Here is a 26290-nt window from a genome sequence, read left to right on the forward strand (position 1 = left end):
TTTTTTCCAGGGGGGAAAGACAGCACAGTCATGTGTGGGATGTGTAGCTGCTTGCACAAGAAGACACTGATTAAATCTCACATTGGAAGTAAAGATGGGAATGAGTCTTGTTGAAGTGTGTCGTGTTTATGTCTCCTAATGTAGCCTTTCCACTCTGCACTAAAAGTTCTTTTTAACTGGTTAACTGTCAGGATCTGAGTTGTTTGGGAAATTGTTGTTTGTTTTCCTGCACGCCCCGTCCTATTTGTTACCGTTGGCAGCTGCACCTACTCTTTCATTAGGGGTGACCATCTTTAGTATCCCAGTCCCTAGCCTCTTTCAGCTCTCACCCCACCTGTCTGTTAGGTCTTCGTGTTTAGAGAGTCAGAAGTTGTCGGGGCCAAGCTTAGCTTGGGAACAGCTGACCAACACCCGCAGGCAGGGCCTAGTCAGCCAGTAGCGCCAGGGAGAGTTTTCCTACCCCATTCCCATAGAGGTGCATGCAGCATATGGTTGTTTGGGCATTGACACAACCGAACCGTGATGTTATCAATATCTTCAAAGGGGGGGGGGGGGGGGGGGGTGAAGAAGCATAAGATAACTTAAGAAAACTTTGCTGATATGAATCTGTTGATAACTTTTTTGATTGAGCTCTATTATAGATGGTCTTATATTTGGGAAAGATGGTGAATCCTGCATCAGATATGCCACAGTCACCGTATATGAGGTAAACCAAGCGTAAGGAGACCTATTATGGGACTCCACGGGTCTCAGGTGAACTTGAAGCCATCGCTTGAACATGGTACAATGTCTGAGGGTAGGTGGTTGATATTGTAGAATTATGGTCCGATCTGGAGGGCAAGAACTTTTGTGTGATGGAGACCCTGCAGCTGCTCATAGGGTGGTATAGTCAGAAGTCATGGCACACACCAAGGCTGATACGAAAGAAAGTAGAGGTAGCATGTGGGCAGACACTGCCATTAGCCCAGCTGCGGAAGCCTACGGGACATGTTTTACTGGTAAGACCCAAACCTTTTAGCTCTCTTTTCAGGTTTTATGACACTGATACACCGAAGATGGTCCAGGAGGAGAGGAGACTTGGAAAGAGGATGTACAAGTCCTTGTGTCTGGTGGTAAGAGAGTATGTACTGAGAACATTGTTCCCACTTATGGCATAAGCAGCTTCTTACTAAGTGTACTGTTTAGAAGTAGCCATGTGTGACCTGGTGAGCGGAGGATGGGCAGCTGCAGGATTTAGCATCACTATAGTCAGATATATATGTGAGCCCGCATGGCATGTGCTAGGCCAAAGAGCCAGGCCTGAAGCCCTTGTACCTGTTCCAGAGATTGCAGGTTGAGTATATACAGTGAGACGGTATGAGTACGTGCTTGTGTGTAGTTGTCTCCCTTCAGGATGGCTTGGGGCATATCTGGTGAGGAAAAACCATCACAAACAGTCCGTGTACAAAGTCCACTAGTTCTGGGGCAGACGTGTCTACGCGTGTCATTATTGGTTACCTGAATCTATTGTCCATAAGTATGCGGTGTGTTGCACACTAAGTTGAAAAGAGGAAAATTGATATTTAGCCCTGTCTTTGGATTGTATTCTTTTATAAATGTTCCAGATGTAATATGTTGTGCTGACTGATTATGTGACGAATCATCAAAGACATATGATTAATGTATATTCTCGAGTTTTCCCCCTTTTCCCTCCAGATTCTAAGTCAGTGGAAGAAACCTATAAACTAAAACCCAAAGATTGGATGGTGATAAGGAGATATATGAGATTCAATGGTCACTTCCGGTTCCTCTTGATCGCCAGTACAGCTGTGAGAGTATAAGGAAAACCTTAAACCTTCGCCCACTTGATGATGTTCTTAAAAATAAATGGGACAATAAACTGTTAGAGGATATGGGCCTTGAGAAGAGAAAATTTGAAGACTGTTGGATCCATCTGAACTTATATTCCTGTTATGTTTCTATAGTTATTATATTCATATTGTTTATAGGTCTGACAATAGTCAATGTATATGCTTTCTATAAGATCTGAAGGGTACTCCTTACAGTCTGGTAGTGAGAGATAGGGACAGACATCCCACCCTGCATTCCCTTTGTCTGGAGCTGTTTCAAGGGGGGACTATTAAGGTCATGTGTATATACATGCTGGTAACTATACCTGTTTTATTGCCAATGAAACATCTGGAGTCAAACTAGGCATATTTGGCTCTGACTTCTGCATGGAAAACTCAACCACACCCTCCTCCTCTCTCCAAAACCGACTAGCTATAGATATGATCACAGCAGAAAGAGGTGGAGTCTGCTCCATGATTGGTGAAGAATGTTGTACTCACATTCCAGATAACACTGTGTAGGGAAAGAAAAATATAATTTAGGGGGGAATGTGAAGGTAGACCATGTTCATTCTTATTTTTATACATGCTTTATACTGCTTAAGAAATTATATTTTTCTTTGTGCAACGTTTATACATTAAGATGGCGCCTGTATCCAGTACCGCACCCAGATGCTGATGCACATGATCGTCATGTGGTTTACAAGAAAGACAGTATCATTTCCTGGGAACTCGAAAGCTAAGAGATGTTGAAATTTAACAGCCAATGACTGATCGCCAGTGTATTCGGATACAAGACGTATATGCTTACAGCCTGCCTTTTTCTTATCTTTCTTGCATTCCTGTATAAAAACTGTAACTTCCTCAATAAACCTCAGTTCTGTGTGAATAGGCATCACGCTCGTTGCATGGACTGGGATTAACCCTGACATATGTGTCAGAATTCATTCTAGTCAGCGCGCACATGCATGATTGATTTGGAGCAGGTGACTGACCACTGTAAGTGACCCGTACTCTGGCGGGGGTTCTCCCTCAACAGAGGGAGAGAGAAGAGAGATGTGAGGCCTGGAGGGAGAGAGCAGAGAGATGTGAGGCCAGGAGGGACAGAGGAGAGAGATGTGAGGCCTGGAGGGAGAGAGGAGAGAGACGTGAGGCCTGGAGGGAGAGAGGAGAGAGACGTGAGGCCAGGAAGGAGAGAGGAGAGAGATGTGAGGCCTGAAGGGAGAGAGGAGGGAGACATGAGGCCAGGAGGGAGAAAGTAGAGAGATGTGAGGCCTGGAGGGAAAAACGAGAGAGATGTGAGGCCTGGAGGGAGAAACGAGAGAGATGTGAGGCCTGGAGGGAGAAACGAGAGAGATGTGAGGCCTAGAGGGAGAGAGGATAGAGATGTGAGGCCTAAAGGAAAAGAGGAGAGAGATGTTAGGCCTGAAGGGAGAGAGGGGAGAAATGTGAGGCCTGGGGGGGAGAGAGGAGACAGCTGTGAAGCCTGGAGTGAGAGAGGAGAGAGATGTGAGGCCTGGAGGGAGAGAGGAGAGAGATGTAAGGCCTGGAGGGAGAGAGGAGAGAGATGTGAGGCCTGGAGGGAGAGAGGAGAGAGATGTGAGGCCTGGAGGGAGAGAGGAGAGAGATGTGAGGCCTGAAGGGAGAGAGGAGAGAGATGTGAGGCCTGGAGGGTGAGAGGAGAGAGATGTAAGGCCTGGAGGGAGAGAGGATAGAGATGTGAGGCCTGGAGGCAGAGAGGAGAGAGATGTGAGGCCTGGAGGGAGAGAGGAGAGAGATGTGAGGCCTGAAGGGAGAGAGGAGAGAGATGTGAGGCCTGGAGGGTGAGAGGAGAGAGATGTGAGGCCTGGAGGGAGAGAGGAGAGAGATGTGAGGCCTGGAAGGAAAGAGGAGAGAGATGTGAGGCCTGGAGGTAGAGAGGAGAGAGATGTGAGGCCAAGAGTGAGAAAGGAGAGAGATGTATGGCCAGGAGGGAGAGAGGAGTGAGATGTGAGGCCTGGAGGGAGAGAGGAGATAGATGTGAGGCCAGGAGGGAGAAAGGATAGAGATGTGAGGCCTGGAGGGAGAGAGGAGGGAGATGTGAGGCCTGGAGGGAGAGAGGAGAGAGATGTGAGGCCTAGAGGGGGAGAGGAGAGATATGAGAGGCCAGGAGGGATAGAGGAGAGAGATGTGTGGCCTGGAGGGAGAGAGGAGAGAGATGTGAGGAATGGAGGGAGAGAGGAGTGAGATGAGAGGCCAAGAGGGAGAAAGGAGAGAGATGTATGGCCAGGAGGGAGAGAGGAGAGAGATGTGAGGCCTGGAGGGAGAGAGGAGATAGATGTGAGGCCAGGAGGGAGAAAGGAGAGTGATGTGAGGCCAGGAGGGAGATGTGAGGCCTGGAGGGAGAGAGGAAAGAGATGTGTGGCAAGGAGGGAGAGAGGACAGAGATGAGAGGCCAGGAGGGAGAGAGGAGAGAGATTTGAGGCCTGAATGGAGAGAGGAGTGAGATGAGAGGCCAGGAGGGAGAGAGGAGACAGACGTGAGGCCTGGAGGGAGAGAGGAGAGAGATGTGAGGCCTGGAGGGAGAGAGGAGATAGATGTGAGGCCAGGAGGGAGAAAGGAGAGTGATGTGAGGCCAGGAGGGAGATGTGAGGCCTGGAGGGAGAGAGGAAAGAGATGTGTGGCAAGGAGGGAGAGAGGACAGAGATGAGAGGCCAGGAGGGAGAGAGGAGAGAGATTTGAGGCCTGGATGGAGAGAGGAGAGAGATGTGTGGCGAGGAGGGAGAGAGGACAGAGATGAGAGGCCAGGAGGGAGAGAGGAGAGAGATTTGAGGCCTGGATGGAGAGAGGAGAGAGATGTGTGGCGAGGAGGGAGAGAGGAGAGAGATGTGAGGCCTGGAGGAAGAGAGGAGAGAGATGTGAGGCCTGGAGGGATAGAAGAGGGAGGACAAAGGTGCAGAGAGGTGTAGAGGTGAGTGGTAAGAGAGGCAGGAGGTGTGACAGGTAGAAGAGAGAAAGCTGGAGGGGTAGGATTGATAAAAAGACGAAGGTACGGAGGAATAGAGAGGTAGGGAGTGGTAGAGGTAACAGATAGATGAGAGGCGCACAGATGGAGGGGTAGAGGAAAGAGGAAAGAAGCATAAATATCAGAGAGACATAGACAAGAATCATGAGGAGCCCAGAGACAGAGAGAGGCAAGAAGGGTTAGAAGTAGGAGGTGGTGAATAGAGAAGGGAGGCAGAAGGCAAAAGATTCAGAGAAGGAAAGAGTAAAGTGGTGCAAATCGGTAGAGCAGAAAGGGGCGAAGTTCGGCAGGGTAGCTCAGAGAGGCACAAGACGAGGAATAGGTGGAGGAGAGAGAAGCAAACGCAGAGGGGTAATTTAGTGAAAATAGAGGCGTGAGGTGAAGAGGGTTAGAGGAGAGAGGTGCAGAGTTGTAGATGAGGGAGGCTCTGGGGAGGAGAGGCATGAGGTGTGTAGAGAAGAGAGGTGAGAGGCACAGAGGGGTAGAAGAGGTAGGGGTAGATAAGGGAGACCTACCTAATACTATAATACCTATAGGTATCTTTTTAAATAGATATAGATGTATATTTAGTAAAAGCATCTTTAAATAGACTATCTATATAAATAGATAGATAGATAGATAGATAGATAGATAGATAGAGTTGTAAACCCAATTAATGTAAGCTGTGTACTGCATGTACATATATCTGTAGTTACATACTTGTCACTTAGGCATTATATACTATATACTGTAAGTATAAGTTGTGTATTGTGTATATTTTAAACATATATTTAATTACATAGAATACATATATCTGTAATCCATTATAGTACATTATTATCATTAGTATCCTATAGTAGAATACTAGGAGGAGAGTAGTGGTAGGGGGTTAGTGTAGGAGGAGAGAAGGGATCAGCGGAGGAGGGAAGGCAAAGGAGAAGAGGGGAGGTAAACGGAGAGCTGAGGTAGTAGGTTGTGTAATATATCCTCTGTCCTATGGATAGAAGATAAATACTGTAGTATATCCCATTTAATATGATAATTCTTATAGGAATCTATGTAAACAATATAGGTAATGGTGTGTGTGCTAATTATATATGACGTATCTATATCTATTATACTTATTTGTATATACAATTTGTGCAGATGTCTATATTTTATATATGTTTTGTCCAGTGTGTGTGTGTATATATATAAATGTATATGTACACTTATTAGGATGTATACATATACAGTTCGGGTACATTACATAAGTGGATACTACTTACTGACTATTATAAAGGTCGCACTACATGATGGGTGAATGAGCTCAGTACAGATTTTTTCACAATACCTTGTAGTGCTTTCTGTCATTTTGCCATTTGTCCATATACAGTATGTGTAAGGTGTGTATTGCATGTATATATTTCTCTGATTATATACTGTATATATACCTGTTATGTATCTCTATATACAGTAAGTGTAAGGTGTATATTTAAACAAATTGAATAGATAGACATATGTTATATTACATTACTATTACTAGTATCCTATCATATATTACTATGTTTTAGCCATAGAGATGTTAGAGCAGAAATTCTGCATGACATGTTTGATCCCATCAACCACTTAGTGGCCTTATTACGATGGGTCCCTATACTAACACTTTACATATAGGGCAGGAGATCACCTTCTTATAGACTCACTGTTACAGGGCAGTTTCTAAAAACTTGATCTCTGGGGTGTATAGAGGGTGGGGGTCAGGATTTATTCTAGAAGTAAAGTCTTAGTGTAGGGACCCATCTGAATGAGGTCGCCGTGACGTGGCAGATGGGCTCGCACAATTTACTAAATTGTGTGCCAAGAACCTCACGTTTATAACTGTAGTCAGTGATACATGAAAGTGTAGTCTAAGAATTATATCATTACAAGCTCTGCACCAGAAGTATCAGTTCACTTGTCAGAAATGGGTCTAGTCTGTGTATATAGAACTGGGTCTAGTCTGTGTATCTAGAACTGGGTCTCGTCTGTGTATCTAGAACTGGGTCTAGTCTATGTATCTAGAACTGGGTCTAGTCTGTGTATCTAGAACTATGTCTAGTCTGTGTATATAGAACTGGGTCTAGTCTGTGTATATAGAACTGGGTCTATTCTGTGTATCTAGAACTGGGTCTATTCTTTGTATATAGAACTGGGTCTATACTGTGTATCTAGAACTGGGTCTAGTCTGTGTATATAGAACTGTGTCTAGTCTGTGTATATAGAACTGTGTCTAGTCTGTATATATAGTACTGGGTCTAGTCTGTGTATATAGAACTGGGTCTAGTCTGTTTATATAGAACTGGGTCTAGTCTGTGTATATAGAACTGGGTCTAGTCTGTGTATATAGAACTGGGTCTAGTCTGTGTATCTAGAACTGGGTCTAGTCTATGTATCTAGAACTGGGTCTAGTCTGTGTATCTAGAACTATGTCTAGTCTGTGTATATAGAACTGGGTCTAGTCTGTGTATATAGAACTGGGTCTATTCTTTGTATATAGAACTGGGTCTATACTGTGTATCTAGAACTGGGTCTGGTCTGTGTATATAGAACTGTGTCTAGTCTGTGTATATAGAACTGTGTCTAGTCTGTATATATAGTACTGGGTCTAGTCTGTGTATATAGAACTGGGTCTAGTCTGTTTATATAGAACTGGGTCTAGTCTGTGTATATAGAACTGGGTCTAGTCTGTGTATATAGAACTGGGTCTAGTCTGTGTATATAGAACTGGGTCTAGTCTGTGTATATAGTACTGGGTCTAGTCTGTGAATATAGAACTGGGATTAGTCTGTGTATATAGAACTGGGTCTATTCTGTGTATCTAGAACTGGGTCTATTCTTTGTATATAGAACTGGGTCTATACTGTGTATCTAGAACTGGGTCTAGTCTGTGTATATAGAACTGTGTCTAGTCTGTGTATATAGAACTGTGTCTAGTCTGTATATATAGTACTGGGTCTAGTCTGTGTATATAAAACTGGGTCTAGTCTGTATATATAGTACTGGGTCTAGTCTGTGTATATAGAACTGGGTCTATTCTTTGTAAATAGAACTGGGTCTAGTCTGTGTATATAGAACTGGGTCTAGTCTGTGTATCTAGAACTGGGTCTAGTCTGTGTATATAGAACTGGGTCTAGTCTGTGTATATAGAACTGGGTCTAGTCTGTGTATATAGAACTGGGTCTAGTCTGTGTATATAGTACTGGGTCTAGTCTGTGAATATAGAACTGGGTTTAGTCTGTGTATATAGAACTGGGTCTAGTCTGTGTATATAGAACTGGGTCTAGTCTGTGTATATAGTACTGGGTCTAGTCTGTGTATATAGAACTGGGTCTAGTCTGTGTATATAGTACTGGGTCTAGTCTGTGTATATAGAACTGTGTCTAGTCTGTGTATATAGAACTGGGTCTAGTCTGTGTATATAGTACTGGGTCTAGTCTGTGTATATAGAACTGGGTCTAATCTGTGTATATAGTACTGGGTCTAGTCTGTGTATCTAGAACTGGGTCTAGTCTGTGTATATAGTACTGGGTCTAGTCTGTGTATCTAGAACTGGGTCTAGTCTGTGTATCTAGAACTGGGTCTAGTCTGTGTATCTAGAACTGGGTCTAGTCTGTGTATATAGAACTTGGTCTAGTCTGTGTATCTAGAACTGGGTCTAGTCTGTGTATATAGAACTGGGTCTAGTCTGTGTATATAGTACTGGGTCTAGTCTGTGTATATAGTACTGGGTCTAGTCTGTGTATGTAGAACTGTGTCTAGTCTGTGTATCTAGAACTGAGTCTAGTCTGTGTATATAGAACTGGGTCTAGTCCGTGTATCTAGAACTGAGTCTAGTCCGTGTATATAGAACTGGGTCTAGTCTGTGTATATAGAACTGGGTCTAGTCTGTGTATGTAGAACTGTGTCTAGTCTGTGTATCTAGAACTGAGTCTAGTCTGTGTATATAGAACTGTGTCTAGTCTGTGTATATAGTACTGGGTCTAGTCTGTGTATATAGAACTGGGTCTAATCTGTGTATATAGTACTGGGTCTAGTCTGTGTATCTAGAACTGAGTCTAGTCTGTGTATATAGAACTGGGTCTAGTCTGTGTATATAGTACTGGGTCTAGTCTGTGTATATAGAACTGGGTCTAATCTGTGTATATAGTACTGGGTCTAGTCTGTGTATCTAGAACTGGGTCTAGTCTGTGTATATAGAACTGGGTCTAGTCTGTGTATCTAGAACTGGGTCTAGTCTGTGTGTATAGAACTTGGTCTAGTCTGTGTATCTAGAACTGGGTCTAGTCTGTGTATATAGAACTGGGTCTAGTCTGTGTATATAGTACTGGGTCTAGTCGGTGTATATAGTACTGGGTCTAGTCTGTGTATCTAGAACTGAGTCTAGTCTGTGTATATACAACTGGGTCTAGTCTGTGTATATAGAACTGGGTCTAGTCTATGTATATAGAACTGGGTCTAGTCTGTGTATATAGAACTTGGTCTAGTCTGTGTATCTAGAACTGGGTCTAGTCTGTGTATATAGAACTGGGTCTAGTCTGTGTATATAGTACTGGGTCTAGTCTGTGTATATAGTACCGGGTCTAGTCTGTGTATATAGAACTGTGTCTAGTCTGTGTATATAGAACTGTGTCTAGTCTGTGTATATAGAACTGGGTCTACTCTGTGTATCTAGAACTGAGTCTAGTCTGTGTATATAGAACTTGGTCTAGTCTTTGTATATAGAACTGGGTCTAGTCTGTGTATCTAGAACTGAGTCTAGTCTGTGTATATAGAACTGGGTCTAGTCTTTGTATATAGAACTGGGTCTAGTCTGTGTATGTAGAACTGTGTCTAGTCTGTGTATATAGTACTGGGTCTAGTCTGTGTATCTAGAACTGGGTCTAGTCTGTGTATATAGAACTGGGTCTAGTCTGTGTATCTAGAACTGGGTCTAGTCTGTGTATATAGAACTTGGTCTAGTCTGTGTATCTAGAACTGGGTCTAGTCTGTGTATATAGAACTGGGTCTAGTCTGTGTATATAGTACTGGGTCTAGTCTGTGTATCTAGAACTGTGTCTAGTGTGTGTATATAGAACTGGGTCTAGTCTGTGTATATAGAACTGGGTCTAGTCTGTGTATCTAGAACTGAGTCTAGTCTGTGTATATAGAACTGAGTCTAGTCTGTGTATCTAGAACTGAGTCTAGTCTGTGTATATAGAACTGGGTCTAGTCTGTGTATGTAGAACTGTGTCTAGTCTGTGTATCTAGAACTGAGTCTAGTCTGTGTATATAGAACTGGGTCTAGTCTGTGTATATAGTACTGGGTCTAGTCTGTGTATATAGAACTGGGTCTAGTCTGTGTATATAGTACTGGGTCTAGTCTGTGTATATAGAACTGGGTCTAATCTGTGTATATAGTACTGGGTCTAGTCTGTGTATATAGTACTGGGTCTAGTCTGTGTATATAGTACCGGGTCTAGTCTGTGTATATAGAACTGTGTCTAGTCTGTGTATATAGAACTGTGTCTAGTCTGTGTATATAGAACTGGGTCTAATCTGTGTATCTAGAACTGAGTCTAGTCTGTGTATATAGAACTTGGTCTAGTCTTTGTATATAGAACTGGGTCTAGTCTGTGTATCTAGAACTGAGTCTAGTCTGTGTATATAGAACTGGGTCTAGTCTTTGTATATAGAACTGGGTCTAGTCTGTGTATGTAGAACTGTGTCTAGTCTGTGTATATAGTACTGGGTTTAGTCTGTGTATCTATAACTGGGTCTAGTCTGTGTATATAGAACTGGGTCTAGTCTGTGTATCTAGAACTGGGTCTAGTCTGTGTATATAGAACTTGGTCTAGTCTGTGTATCTAGAACTGGGTCTAGTCTATGTATATAGAACTGAGTCTAGTCTGTGTATATAGTACTGGGTCTAGTCTGTGTATATAGTACTGGGTCTAGTCTGTGTATCTAGAACTGGGTCTAGTCTGTGTATATAGAACTGGGTCTAGTCTGTGTATATAGAACTGGGTCTAGTCTGTGTATATAGAACTGGGTCTAGTCTGTGTATATAGAACTTGGTCTAGTCTGTGTATCTAGAACTGGGTCTAGTCTGTGTATATAGAACTGGGTCTAGTCTGTGTATATAGTACTGGGTCTAGTCTGTGTATATAGTACTGGGTCTAGTCTGTGTATCTAGAACTGGGTCTAGTCTGTGTATATAGAACTGGGTCTAGGCTGCGTATCTAGAACTAGGTCTAGTCTGTGTATCTAGAACTGGGTCTAGTCTGTGTATATCGAACTGGGTCTAGTCTGTGTATCTAGAACTGGGTCTAGTCTGTGTATATAAAACTGGGTCTAGTGTGTGTATATAGAACTGGGTCTAGTCTGTGTATATAGAACTGGGTCTAGTCTGTGTATATAGAACTGGGTCTAGTCTGCGTATATAGAACTGGGTCTAGTCTGTGTATATAGAACTGGGTCTAGTCTGTGTATCTAGAACTGAGTCTAGTCTGTGTATATAGAACTGGGTCTAGTCTGTGTATATAGAACTGGGTCTAGTCTGTGTATATAGAACTGGGTCTAGTCTGTGTATATAGAACTGGGTCTAGTCTGTGTATATAGAACTGGGTCTAGTCTGCGTATATAGAACTGGGTCTAGTCTGTGTATATAGAACTGGGTCTAGTCTGTGTATCTAGAACTGAGTCTAGTCTGTGTATATAGAACTGGGTCTAGTCTGTGTATATAGAACTGGGTCTAGTCTGTGTATATAGAACTGGGTCTAGTCTGTGTATATAGAACTTGGTCTAGTCTGTGTATCTAGAACTGGGTCTAGTCTGTGTATATAGAACTGGGTCTAGTCTGTGTATATATTACTGGGTCTAGTCTGTGTATATAGAACTGGGTCTAGTCTGTGTATATAGAACTGGGTCTAGTCTATGTATATAGAACTGGGTCTAGTATGTGTATATAGAACTGGGTCTAGTCTGTGTATATAGAACTGGGTCTAGTCTGTGTATATAGAACTGGGTCTAGTGTGTATATAGAACTGGGTCTAGTCTGTGTATATAGAACTGGGTCTAGTCTGTGTATGTAGAACTGGGTCTAGTCTGTGTATATAGAACTGGGTCTAGTCTGCGTATATAGAACTGGGTCTAGTCTGTGTATATAGAACTGGGTCTAGTCTGTGTATCTAGAACTGAGTCTAGTCTGTGTATATAGAACTGGGTCTAATCTGTGTATATAGAACTGGGTCTAGTCTGCGTATATAGAACTGGGTCTAGTCTGTGTATATAGAACTTGGTCTAGTCTGTGTATCTAGAACTGGGTCTAGTTTGTGTATATAGAACTGGGTCTAGTCTGTGTATATAGAACTGGGTCTAGTCTGTGTATATAGAACTGGGTCTAGTCTGTGTATATAGAACTTGGTCTAGTCTGTGTATCTAGAACTGGGTCTAGTCTGTGAATATAGAACTGGGTCTAGTCTGTGTATATAGTACTGGGTCTAGTCTGTGTATATAGTACTGGGTCTAGTCTGTGTATCTAGAACTGTGTCTAGTCTGTGTATCTAGAACTGGGACTAGTCTGTGTATCTAGAACTGTGTCTAGTCTGTGTATCTAGAACTGGGTCTAGTCTGTGTATATAGAACTGGGTCTAGTCTGTGTATCTAGAACTGAGTCTAGTCTGTGTATATAGAACTGGGTCTAGTCTTTGTATATAGAACTCGGTCTAGTCTGTGTATGTAGAACTGTGTCTAGTCTGTGTATATAGAACTGGGTCTAGTCTGTGTATATAGAACTGGGTCTAGTCTGTGTATCTAGAACTGTGTCTAGTCTGTGTATATAGAACTGGGTCTAGTCTGTGTATATAGAACTGGGTCTAGTCTGTGTATCTAGAACTGGGTCTAGTCTGTGTATATAAAACTGGGTCTAGTGTGTGTATATAGAACTGGGTCTAGTCTGTGTATATAGAACTGGGTCTAGTCTGTGTATATAGTACTGGGTCTAGTCTGTGTATATAGTACTGGGTCTAGTCTGTGTATCTAGAACTGTGTCTAGTCGGTGTATATAGAACTGGGTCTAGTCTGTGTATCTAGAACTGTGTCTAGTCTGTGTATCTAGAACTGGGTCTAGTCTGTGTATATAGAACTGGGTCTAGTCTGTGTATCTAGAACTGAGTCTAGTCTGTGTATATAGAACTAGGTCTAGTCTTTGTATATAGAACTGGGTCTAGTCTGTGTATGTAGAACTGTGTCTAGTCTGTGTATATAGAACTGGGTCTAGTCTGTGTATCTAGAATTGAGTCTAGTCTGTGTATATAGAACTGGGTCTAGTCTGTGTATATAGAACTGGGTCTAGTTTGTGTATCTAGAACTGAGTCTAGTCTGTGTATATAGAACTGGGTCTAGTCTGTGTATATAGAACTGGGTCTAGTCTGTTTATCTAGAACTGAGTCTAGTCTGTGTATATAGAACTGGGTCTAGTCTGTATATCTAGAACTGGGTCTAGTCTGTGTATATAGAACTGTGTCTAGTCTGTGTATATAGAACTGTGTCTAGTCTGTATATATAGTACTGGGTCTAGTCTGTGTATATAGAACTGGGTCTAGTCTGTTTATATAGAACTGGGTCTAGTCTGTGTATACAGAACTAGGTCTAGTCTGTGTATATAGAACTGGGTCTAGTCTGTGTATATAGAACTGGGTCTAGTCTGTGTATGTAGAACTGGGTCTAGTCTGTGTATATAGAACTGGGTCTAGTCTGTTTATATAGAACTGGGTCTAGTCTGTGTATACAGAACTGGGTCTAGTCTGTGTATATAGAACTGGGTCTAGTCTGCGTATATAGAACTGGGTCTAGTCTGTGTATATAGAACTGGGTCTAGTCTGTGTATCTAGAACTGAGTCTAGTCTGTGTATATAGAACTGGGTCTAGTCTGTGTATATAGAACTGGGTCTAGTCTGTGTATCTAGAACTGAGTCTAGTCTGTGTATATAGAACTGGGTCTAGTCTGTATATCTAGAACTGGGTCTAGTCTGTGTATATAGAACTGTGTCTAGTCTGTATATATAGTACTGGGTCTAGTCTGTGTATATAGAACTGGGTCTAGTCTGTTTATATAGAACTGGGTCTAGTCTGTGTATACAGAACTGGGTCTAGTCTGTGTACATAGAACTGGGTCTAGTCTGCGTATATAGAACTGGGTCTAGTCTGTGTATATAGAACTGGGTCTAGTCTGTGTATCTAGAACTGAGTCTAGTCTGTGTATATAGAACTGGGTCTAGTCTGTGTATATAGAACTGGGTCTAGTCTGTGTATCTAGAACTGAGTCTAGTCTGTGTATATAGAACTGGGTCTAGTCTGTATATCTAGAACTGGGTCTAGTCTGTGTATATAGAACTGTGTCTAGTCTGTGTATATAGAACTGTGTCTAGTCTGTATATATAGTACTGGGTCTAGTCTGTGTATATAGAACTGGGTCTAGTCTGTTTATATAGAACTGGGTCTAGTCTGTGTATATAGAACTGGGTCTAGTCTGTGTATATAGAACTGGGTCTAGTCTGTGTATATAGAACTGGGTCTAGTCTGTGTATGTAGAACTGGGTCTAGTCTGTGTATATAGAACTGGGTCTAGTCTGCGTATATAGAACTGGGTCTAGTCTGTGTATATAGAACTGGGTCTAGTCTGTGTATCTAGAACTGAGTCTAGTCTGTGTATATAGAACTGGGTCTAATCTGTGTATATAGAACTGGGTCTAGTCTGTGTATATAGAACTTGGTCTAGTCTGTGTATCTAGAAATGGGTCTAGTCTGTGAATATAGAACTGGGTCTAGTCTGTGTATCTAGAACTGGGTCTAGTCTGTGTATATAGAACTGGGTCTAGTCTGTGTATCTAGAACTGAGTCTAGTCTGTGTATATAGAACTAGGTCTAGTCTTTGTATATAGAACTGGGTCTAGTCTGTGTATGTAGAACTGTGTCTAGTCTGTGTATATAGAACTGGGTCTAGTCTGTGTATCTAGAATTGAGTCTAGTCTGTGTATATAGAACTGGGTCTAGTCTGTGTATATAGAACTGGGTCTAGTTTGTGTATCTAGAACTGAGTCTAGTCTGTGTATATAGAACTGGGTCTAGTCTGTGTATATAGAACTGGGTCTAGTCTGTTTATCTAGAACTGAGTCTAGTCTGTGTATATAGAACTGGGTCTAGTCTGTATATCTAGAACTGGGTCTAGTCTGTGTATATAGAACTGTGTCTAGTCTGTGTATATAGAACTGTGTCTAGTCTGTATATATAGTACTGGGTCTAGTCTGTGTATATAGAACTGGGTCTAGTCTGTTTATATAGAACTGGGTCTAGTCTGTGTATACAGAACTAGGTCTAGTCTGTGTATATAGAACTGGGTCTAGTCTGTGTATATAGAACTGGGTCTAGTCTGTGTATGTAGAACTGGGTCTAGTCTGTGTATATAGAACTGGGTCTAGTCTGTTTATATAGAACTGGGTCTAGTCTGTGTATACAGAACTGGGTCTAGTCTGTGTATATAGAACTGGGTCTAGTCTGCGTATATAGAACTGGGTCTAGTCTGTGTATATAGAACTGGGTCTAGTCTGTGTATTTAGAACTGAGTCTAGTCTGTGTATATAGAACTGGGTCTAGTCTGTGTATATAGAACTGGGTCTAGTCTGTGTATCTAGAACTGAGTCTAGTCTGTGTATATAGAACTGGGTCTAGTCTGTATATCTAGAACTGGGTCTAGTCTGTGTATATAGAACTGTGTCTAGTCTGTATATATAGTACTGGGTCTAGTCTGTGTATATAGAACTGGGTCTAGTCTGTTTATATAGAACTGGGTCTAGTCTGTGTATACAGAACTGGGTCTAGTCTGTGTACATAGAACTGGGTCTAGTCTGCGTATATAGAACTGGGTCTAGTCTGTGTATATAGAACTGGGTCTAGTCTGTGTATCTAGAACTGAGTCTAGTCTGTGTATATAGAACTGGGTCTAGTCTGTGTATATAGAACTGGGTCTAGTCTGTGTATCTAGAACTGAGTCTAGTCTGTGTATATAGAACTGGGTCTAGTCTGTATATCTAGAACTGGGTCTAGTCTGTGTATATAGAACTGTGTCTAGTCTGTGTATATAGAACTGTGTCTAGTCTGTATATATAGTACTGGGTCTAGTCTGTGTATATAGAACTGGGTCTAGTCTGTTTATATAGAACTGGGTCTAGTCTGTGTATATAGAACTGGGTCTAGTCTGTGTATATAGAACTGGGTCTAGTCTGTGTATATAGAACTGGGTCTAGTCTGTGTATGTAGAACTGGGTCTAGTCTGTGTATATAGAACTGGGTCTAGTCTGCGTATATAGAACTGGGTCTAGTCTGTGTATATAGAACTGGGTCTAGTCTGTGTATCTAGAACTGAGTCTAGTCTGTGTATATAGAACTGGGTCTAATCTGTGTATATAGAACTGGGTCTAGTCTGTGTATATAGAACTTGGTCTAGTCTGTGTATCTAGAAATGGGTCTAGTCTGTGAATATAGAACTGGGTCTAGTCTGTGTATATAGTACTGGGTCTAGTCTGTGTATATAGTACTGGGTCTAGTCTGTGTATCTAGAACTGTGTCTAGTCTGTGTATCTAGAACTGGGTCTAGTCTGTGTATCTAGAACTGTGTCTAGTCTGTGTATCTAGAACTGGGTCTAGTCTGTGTATATAGAACTGGGTCTAGTCTGTGTATCTAGAACTGAGTCTAGTCTGTGTATATAGAACTGGGTCTAGTCTTTGTATATAGAACTCGGTCTAGTCTGTGTATGTAGAACTGTGTCTAGTCTGTGTATATAGAACTGGGTCTAGTCTGTGTATATAGAACTGGGTCTAGTCTGTGTATCTAGAACTGTGTCTAGTCTGTGTATATAGAACTGGGTCTAGTCTGTGTATATAGAACTGGGTCTAGTCTGTGTATCTAGAACTGGGTCTAGTCTGTGTATATAAAACTGGGTCTAGTGTGTGTATATAGAACTGGGTCTAGTCTGTGTATATAGAACTGGGTCTAGTCTGTGTATATAGTACTGGGTCTAGTCTGTGTATATAGTACTGGGTCTAGTCTGTGTATCTAGAACTGTGTCTAGTCGGTGTATATAGAACTGGGTCTAGTCTGTGCATCTAGAACTGTGTCTAGTCTGTGTATCTAGAACTGGGTCTAGTCTGTGTATATAGAACTGGGTCTAGTCTGTGTATCTAGAACTGAGTCTAGTCTGTGTATATAGAACTGGGTCTAGTCTTTGTATATAGAACTGGGTCTAGTCTGTGTATGTAGAACTGTGTCTAGTCTGTGTATATAGAACTGGGTCTAGTCTGTGTATCTAGAACTGAGTCTAGTCTGTGTATATAGAACTGGGTCTAGTCTGTGTATATAGAACTGGGTCTAGTTTGTGTATCTAGAACTGAGTCTAGTCTGTGTATATAGAACTGGGTCTAGTCTGTGTATATAGAACTGGGTCTAGTCTGTGTATCTAGAACTGAGTCTAGTCTGTGTATATAGAACTGGGTCTAGTCTGTATATCTAGAACTGGGTCTAGTCTGTGTATATAGAACTGTGTCTAGTCTGTGTATATAGAACTGTGTCTAGTCTGTATATATAGTACTGGGTCTAGTCTGTGTATATAGAACTGGGTCTAGTCTGTTTATATAGAACTGGGTCTAGTCTGTGTATATAGAACTGGGTCTAGTCTGTGTATATAGAACTGGGTCTAGTCTGTGTATATAGAACTGGGTCTAGTCTGTGTATATAGTACTGGGTCTAGTCTGTGAATATAGAACTGGGATTAGTCTGTGTATATAGAACTGGGTCTATTCTGTGTATCTAGAACTGGGTCTATTCTTTGTATATAGAACTGGGTCTATACTGTGTATCTAGAACTGGGTCTAGTCTGTGTATATAGAACTGTGTCTAGTCTGTGTATATAGAACTGTGTCTAGTCTGTATATATAGTACTGGGTCTAGTCTGTGTATATAGAACTGGGTCTAGTCTGTGTATATAAAACTGGGTCTAGTCTGTGTATCTAGAACTGGGTTTAGACTGTGTATCTAGAACTGGGTCTAGTCTGTGTATCTAGAACTGGGTCTAGTCTGTGTTTATAGAACTGGGTCTAGTCTGTGTATATAGAACTGGGTCTAGTCTGTGTATATAGAACTGGGTCTAGTCTGTGTATATAGTACTGGGTCTAGTCTGTGAATATAGAACTGGGTTTAGTCTGTGTATATAGAACTGGGTCTAGTCTGTGTATATAGAACTGGGTCTAGTCTGTGTATATAGTACTGGGTCTAGTCTGTGTATATAGAACTGGGTCTAGTCTGTGTATATAGTACTGGGTCTAGTCTGTGTATATAGAACTGTGTCTAGTCTGTGTATATAGAACTGGGTCTAGTCTGTGTATTTAGAACTGAGTCTAGTCTGTGTATATAGAACTGGGTCTAGTCTGTGTATCTAGAACTGAGTCTAGTCTGTGTATATAGAACTGGGTCTAGTCTGTGTATATAGTACTGGGTCTAGTCTGTGTATGTAGAAATGTGTCTAGTCTGTGTATCTAGAACTGAGTCTAGTCTGTGTATATAGTACTGGGTCTAGTCTGTGTATATAGAACTGGGTCTAATCTGTGTATATTGTACTGGGTCTAGTCTGTGTATCTAGAACTGGGTCTAGTCTGTGTATATAGAACTGGGTCTAGTCTGTGTATATAGAACTGGGTCTAGTCTGTATATATAGTACTGGGTCTAGTCTGTGTATATAGAACTGGGTCTAGTCTGTGTATATAAAACTGGGTCTAGTCTGTGTATCTAGAACTGGGTCTAGTCTGTGTATCTAGAACTGGGTCTAGTCTGTGTATCTAGAACTGGGTCTAGTCTGTGTATATAGAACTGGGTCTAGTCTGTGTATATAGAACTGGGTCTAGTCTGTGTATATAGAACTGGGTCTAGTCTGTGTATATAGAACTGGGTCTAGTCTGTGTATATAGTACTGGGTCTAGTCTGTGAATATAGAACTGGGTTTAGTCTGTGTATATAGAACTGGGTCTAGTCTGTGTATATAGAACTGGGTCTAGTCTGTGTATATAGTACTGGGTCTAGTCTGTGTATATAGAACTGGGTCTAGTCTGTGTATATAGTACTGGGTCTAGTCTGTGTATATAGTACTGGGTCTAGTCTGTGTATCTAGAACTGGGTCTAGTCTGTGTATCTAGAACTGGGTCTAGTCTGTGTATCTAGAACTGGGTCTAGTCTTTGTATATAGAACTTGGTCTAGTCTGTGTATCTAGAACTGGGTCTAGTCTGTGTATATAGTACTGGGTCTAGTCTGTGTATGTAGAACTGTGTCTAGTCTGTGTATCTAGAACTGAGTCTAGTCTGTGTATATAGAACTGGGTCTAGTCTGTGTATCTAGAACTGAGTCTAGTCTGTGTATATAGAACTGGGTCTAGTCTGTGTATATAGAACTGGGTCTAGTCTGTGTATGTAGAACTGTGTCTAGTCTGTGTATCTAGAACTGAGTCTAGTCTGTGTATATAGAACTGTGTCTAGTCTGTGTATATAGTACTGGGTCTAGTCTGTGTATATAGAAGTGGGTCTAATCTGTGTATATAGTACTGGGTCTAGTCTGTGTATCTAGAACTGAGTCTAGTCTGTGTATATAGAACTGGGTCTAGTCTGTGTATATAGTACTGGGTCTAGTCTGTGTATATAGAACTGGGTCTAATCTGTGTATATAGTACTGGGTCTAGTCTGTGTATCTAGAACTGGGTCTAGTCTGTGTATATAGAACTGGGTCTAGTCTTTGTATATAGAACTGGGTCTAGTCTGTGTATGTAGAACTGTGTCTAGTCTGTGTATATAGAACTGGGTCTAGTCTGTGTATCTAGAACTGAGTCTAGTCTGTGTATATAGAACTGGGTCTAGTCTGTGTATATAGAACTGGGTCTAGTTTGTGTATCTAGAACTGAGTCTAGTCTGTGTATATAGAACTGGGTCTAGTCTGTGTATATAGTACTGGGTCTAGTCTGTGTATATAGAACTGGGTCTAGTCTGTGTATATAGTACTGGGTCTAGTCTGTGTATATAGAACTGTGTCTAGTCTGTGTATATAGAACTGGGTCTAGTCTGTGTATATAGTACTGGGTCTAGTCTGTGTATATAGAACTGGGTCTAATCTGTGTATATAGTACTGGGTCTAGTCTGTGTATCTAGAACTGGGTCTAGTCTGTGTATATAGTACTGGGTCTAGTCTGTGTATCTAGAACTGGGTCTAGTCTGTGTATCTAGAACTGGGTCTAGTCTGTGTATCTAGAACTGGGTCTAGTCTGTGTATATAGAACTTGGTCTAGTCTGTGTATCTAGAACTGGGTCTAGTCTGTGTATATAGAACTGGGTCTAGTCTGTGTATATAGTACTGGGTCTAGTCTGTGTATGTAGAACTGTGTCTAGTCTGTGTATCTAGAACTGAGTCTAGTCTGTGTATATAGAACTGGGTCTAGTCTGTGTATCTAGAACTGAGTCTAGTCTGTGTATATAGAACTGGGTCTAGTCTGTGTATATAGAACTGGGTCTAGTCTGTGTATGTAGAACTGTGTCTAGTCTGTGTATCTAGAACTGAGTCTAGTCTGTGTATATAGAACTGGGTCTAGTCTGTGTATATAGTACTGGGTCTAGTCTGTGTATATAGAAGTGGGTCTAATCTGTGTATATAGTACTGGGTCTAGTCTGTGTATCTAGAACTGAGTCTAGTCTGTGTATATAGAACTGGGTCTAGTCTGTGTATATAGTACTGGGTCTAGTCTGTGTATATAGAACTGGGTCTAATCTGTGTATATAGTACTGGGTCTAGTCTGTGTATCTAGAACTGGGTCTAGTCTGTGTATATAGAACTGGGTCTAGTCTTTGTATATAGAACTGGGTCTAGTCTGTGTATGTAGAACTGTGTCTAGTCTGTGTATATAGAACTGGGTCTAGTCTGTGTATCTAGAACTGAGTCTAGTCTGTGTATATAGAACTGGGTCTAGTCTGTGTATCTAGAACTGGGTCTAGTTTGTGTATCTAGAACTGAGTCTAGTCTGTGTATATAGAACTGGGTCTAGTCTGTGTATATAGAACTGGGTCTAGTCTGTGTATATAGAACTGGGTCTAGTCTGTGTATCTAGAACTGAGTCTAGTCTGTGTATATAGAACTGGGTCTAGTCTGTATATCTAGAACTGGGTCTAGTTTGTGTATATAGAACTGTGTCTAGTCTGTGTATATAGAACTGTGTCTAGTCTATATATATAGTACTGGGTCTAGTCTGTGTATATAGAACTGGGTCTAGTCTGTTTATATAGAACTGGGTCTAGTCTGTGAATATAGAACTGGGTCTAGTCTGTGTATATAAAACTGGGTCTAGTCTGTATATATAGTACTGGGTCTAGTCTGTGTATATAGAACTGGGTCTAGTCTGTGTATCTAGAACTGGGTCTAGTCTGTCTATATAGAACTGGGTCTAGTCTGTGTATCTAGAACTGGGTCTAGTCTGTGTATATAGAACTGGGTCTAGTCTGTGTATATAGAACTGGGTCTAGTCTGTGTATATAGAACTGGGTCTAGTCTGTGTATATAGTACTGGGTCTAGTCTGTGAATATAGAACTGGGTCTAGTCTGTGTATCTAGAACTGGGTCTAGTCTGTGTATATAGAACTGGGTCTAGTCTTTGTATATAGAACTGGGTCTAGTCTGTGTATGTAGAACTGTGTCTAGTCTGTGTATATAGAACTGGGTCTAGTCTGTGTATCTAGAACTGAGTCTAGTCTGTGTATATAGAACTGGGTCTAGTCTGTGTATATAGAACTGGGTCTAGTTTGTGTATCTAGAACTGAGTCTAGTCTGTGTATATAGAACTGGGTCTAGTCTGTGTATATAGAACTGGGTCTAGTCTGTGTATATAGAACTGGGTCTAGTCTGTGTATCTAGAACTGAGTCTAGTCTGTGTATATAGAACTGGGTCTAGTCTGTATATCTAGAACTGGGTCTAGTTTGTGTATATAGAACTGTGTCTAGTCTGTGTATATAGAACTGTGTCTAGTCTGTATATATAGTACTGGGTCTAGTCTGTGTATATAGAACTGGGTCTAGTCTGTTTATATAGAACTGGGTCTAGTCTGTGTATATAGAACTGGGTCTAGTCTGTGTATATAAAACTGGGTCTAGTCTGTATATATAGTACTGGGTCTAGTCTGTGTATATAGAACTGGGTCTAGTCTGTGTATCTAGAACTGGGTCTAGTCTGTCTATATAGAACTGGGTCTAGTCTGTGTATCTAGAACTGGGTCTAGTCTGTGTATATAGAACTGGGTCTAGTCTGTGTATATAGAACTGGGTCTAGTCTGTGTATATAGAACTGGGTCTAGTCTGTGTATATAGTACTAGGTCTAGTCTGTGAATATAGAACTGGGTTTAGTCTGTGTATATAGAACTGGGTCTAGTCTGTGTATATAGAACTGGGTCTAATCTGTGTATATAGTACTGGGTCTAGTCTGTGTATATAGAACTGTGTCTAGTCTGTATATATAGTACTGGGTCTAGTCTGTGTATATAAAACTGGGTCTAGTCTGTGTATATAAAACTGGGTCTATTCTGTATATATAGTACTGGGTCTAGTCTGTGTATATAGAACTGGGTCTAGTCTGTGTATCTAGAACTGGGTCTAGTCTGTCTATATAGAACTGGGTCTAGTCTGTGTATATAGTACTGGGTCTAGTCTGTGTATATAGAACTGGGTCTAATCTGTGTATATAGTACTGGGTCTAGTCTGTGTATCTAGAACTGGGTCTAGTCTGTGTATATAGTACTGGGTCTAGTCTGTGTATCTAGAACTGGGTCTAGTCTGTGTATCTAGAACTGGGTCTAGTCTGTGTATCTAGAACTGGGTCTAGTCTGTGTATATAGAACTGGGTCTAGTCTGTGTATCTAGAACTGGGTCTAGTCTGTCTATATAGAACTGGGTCTAGTCTGTGTATCTAGAACTGGGTCTAGTCTGTGTATATAGAACTTGGTCTAGTCTGTGTATATAGAACTGGGTCTAGTCTGTGTATATAGTACTGGGTCTAGTCTGTGAATATAGAACTGGGTTTAGTCTGTGTATATAGAACTGGGTCTAGTCTGTGTATATAGAACTGGGTCTAGTCTGTGTATATAGTACTGGGTCTAGTCTGTGTATATAGAACTGGGTCTAGTCTGTGTATATAGTACTGGGTCTAGTCTGTGTATATAGAACTGTGTCTAGTCTGTGTATATAGAACTGGGTCTAGTCTGTGTATATAGTACTGGGTCTAGTCTGTGTATATAGAACTGGGTCTAATCTGTGTATATAGTCTTTTTAAACGCCTTTTTTTATAACCAAACAACTCAATTTTTGTTTCCAAAATGAAGCTGCCTTGTCCAAATGTGCTTTTTCATACCTCAGGCAACTCTCTTTGTGGCGTACGTGCAGAAACGGCTTCTTTCTCATCACTCTCCCATACAGCTTCTATTTGTGCAAAGTGCGCTGTATAAGCCACCTGAGCAAACCAGACATTCAACAACCAAACAGCAGCCAACCACCAAACCAAAAACTCCAACAGATGATAACCAAGGCCGAAATAAAGGCGACCACAGAGGCAAACAGAGAGCGGTACATTGAAGAATGGAGAAACGAAATAAATAACTCCAAGAAACTCACCGTGTACCAATTCCTACAAAGGGACTACACCATGGCCACCTACCTGGAGAGAATACGCCACCCCAAGCACAGACAGACCCTGAGCCGATACAGACTGAGCGCCCACAACCTAGAGATAGAGACGGGGCGATACAGACAGACGTACAAGCCACGGGAGAAGAGACTGTGCCAGCACTGTGACCAGGGGGTCCTAGAAGACGAGACCCACTTCCTGCTACACTGCACCAAATACTCAGATATGAGGGCCGTCTACTACCAAAGACTCTCTGCCCACATCCCAGACTTCATATCTGCAGACGAGAAGAGGAAACTACATCCTACTGGGAGAAGAAGAGGCCACTGTGGAGATCGCTGCCCAATACGTGTCCAGCTGTCACCAAACCAGAGGAAGATGAGACTCCATGGACTGTTAGATTTATCCCAATACACCCGCCCCACCCACCCCCACCTCCCCATATAGCAGTCACCAACGAAGAGGAAGATGAGACTCCATGGACTGTTATAACCGAACCCCCCCCCCCCCATACCCACCACCCACCCACCACCCACCCAACCCAACTCCCCCCCCCCACCCACCCACTTTACTAGCTTTGGCAATGCCAAATACCTATTCGGACGTGCCAATAAAGCATTTTTTGATTTGATTTGATTAGTTGACCGATGCACAGTGACACCATCTGCAGCAAGATGATGCTGCAGCTCTTTGGAGGTGGTCTGTGGATTGTCCTTGACTGTTCTCACCATTCTTCTTCTCTGCCTTTCTGATATTTTTCTTGGCCTGCCACTTCTGGGCTTAACAAGAACTGTCCCTGTGGTCTTCCATTTCCTTACTATGTTCCTCACAGTGGAAACTGACAGGTTAAATCTCTGAGACAACTTTTTGTATCCTTCCCCTGAACAACTATGTTGAACAATCTTTGTTTTCAGATCATTTGAGAGCGGGCTGTCCATGTTCGGCGACCATCTAACTTAACTGAACTTGAATTGTTTTGTAGAAAGAAATGGTCCAAAATACCTTCATCCAGGATCCAGGAACTGATTAAAAGCTACAGGAAGCGACTAGAGGCTGTTATCTTTGCAAAAGGAGGATGTACTAAATATTAATGTCACTTTTCTGTTGAGGTGCCCATACTTTTGCACCGGTCAAATTTTGGTTTAATGCATATTGCGCATTTTCTGTTAGTACAATAAACCTCATTTCAATCCTGAAATATTACTGTGTCCATCAGTTATTAGATATATCAAACTGAAATGGCTGCTGCAAACACCAAAATATTTAGAACTAAAAATGATTAAGATTAATAGGGGTGCCCAAACTTTTTCATAGGACTGTATAATAATAATTGTCCTCGTATATAATAATAATTGTTCTGGTATATAATAATAATTGTCCTCATATATAATAATAATTGTCCTCATATATAATAATAATTGTTCTCATATATAATAATAGTTCTCGTATATAATAATAATAATAATTGTCCTCGTATATAATAATTGTCCTCATATATAATAATAATTGTCCTCGTATATAATAATAAATGTCCTCGTATAGAATAATAATTGTCCTCGTATATAATAATAATTGTCCTCGTATATAATAATAATTGTTCTCGTATATAATAATAATTGTCCTCGTATATAATAGTAATTGTTCTGGTATATAATAATAATTGTCCTCTGTGGAGATCGCTGCCCAATACGTGTCCAGCTGTCACCAAATAAGAGGAAGATGAGACTCCACGGACTGTTATATTTATCTCAATACACCCGCCCCACCCCACCCTCACCTCCCCATATAGCAGTCACCAACGAAGAGGAAGATGAGACTCCACGGACTGTTATACCCCAAACCATCCGCCCCACCCCACCCCCACCTCCCCATATAGCGGTCACCAACTAAGAGGAAGACGAGACTCCACGGACTGTTATACCCCAAAACAAATACCCCCCCCCCATACCCACCACTCACCCACCCGAATCCACACCCCCCCCCCACCCACTTTACCAGATTTGGCAATACCAAATATCTATTCGGACGTGCCAATAAAGCTTGTTTGATTTGATTTGATAATTGTTCTGGTATATAATGATAATTGTTCTGGTATATAATAATAATTGTTCTGGTATATAATAATAATTGTCCTCGTATATAATAATAATAATAATTGTTCCCGTATATAATAATAATAATTGTTCTCATATATAATAATAATTGTTCTCGAATATAATAATAATTGTTCTGGTATATAATAATAATTGTTCTCATATATAATAATAATTGTTCTGGTATATAATAATAATTGTTCTCATATATAATAATAATTGTTCTGGTATATAATAATAATTGTTCTCATATATAATAATAATTGTTCTGGTATGTAATAATAATTGTTCTCGTATATATTAATAATTGTTCTGGTATATAATAATAATTGTCCTCATATATAATAATTGTTCTCGTATATAATAATAATTGCTCCTTTCAACAGACACAAATTCTATTGATCACGGTACTTAATTATCATTAGAATAGATCGCGGCAGCCATCTTTAGAGACGTCTTATCTTATCTTATCTTATGGTAGAGTTGGAAGGGACCTCAAGGGCCATCGGGTCCAACCCCCTGCGAGTGCAGGTTTTCCTAAATCATCCCAGCTATATGTTTATCCAGATTCCGCTTGAAGATGGTCGTAAACGACCATCACACTAGTCTTCACCATGACTCTCCAAATAATGGA

Source organism: Leptodactylus fuscus, chromosome 10 (assembly GCF_031893055.1).
Source record: "Leptodactylus fuscus isolate aLepFus1 chromosome 10, aLepFus1.hap2, whole genome shotgun sequence".
NCBI classification, from domain to species: Eukaryota; Metazoa; Chordata; class Amphibia; order Anura; family Leptodactylidae; genus Leptodactylus; species Leptodactylus fuscus.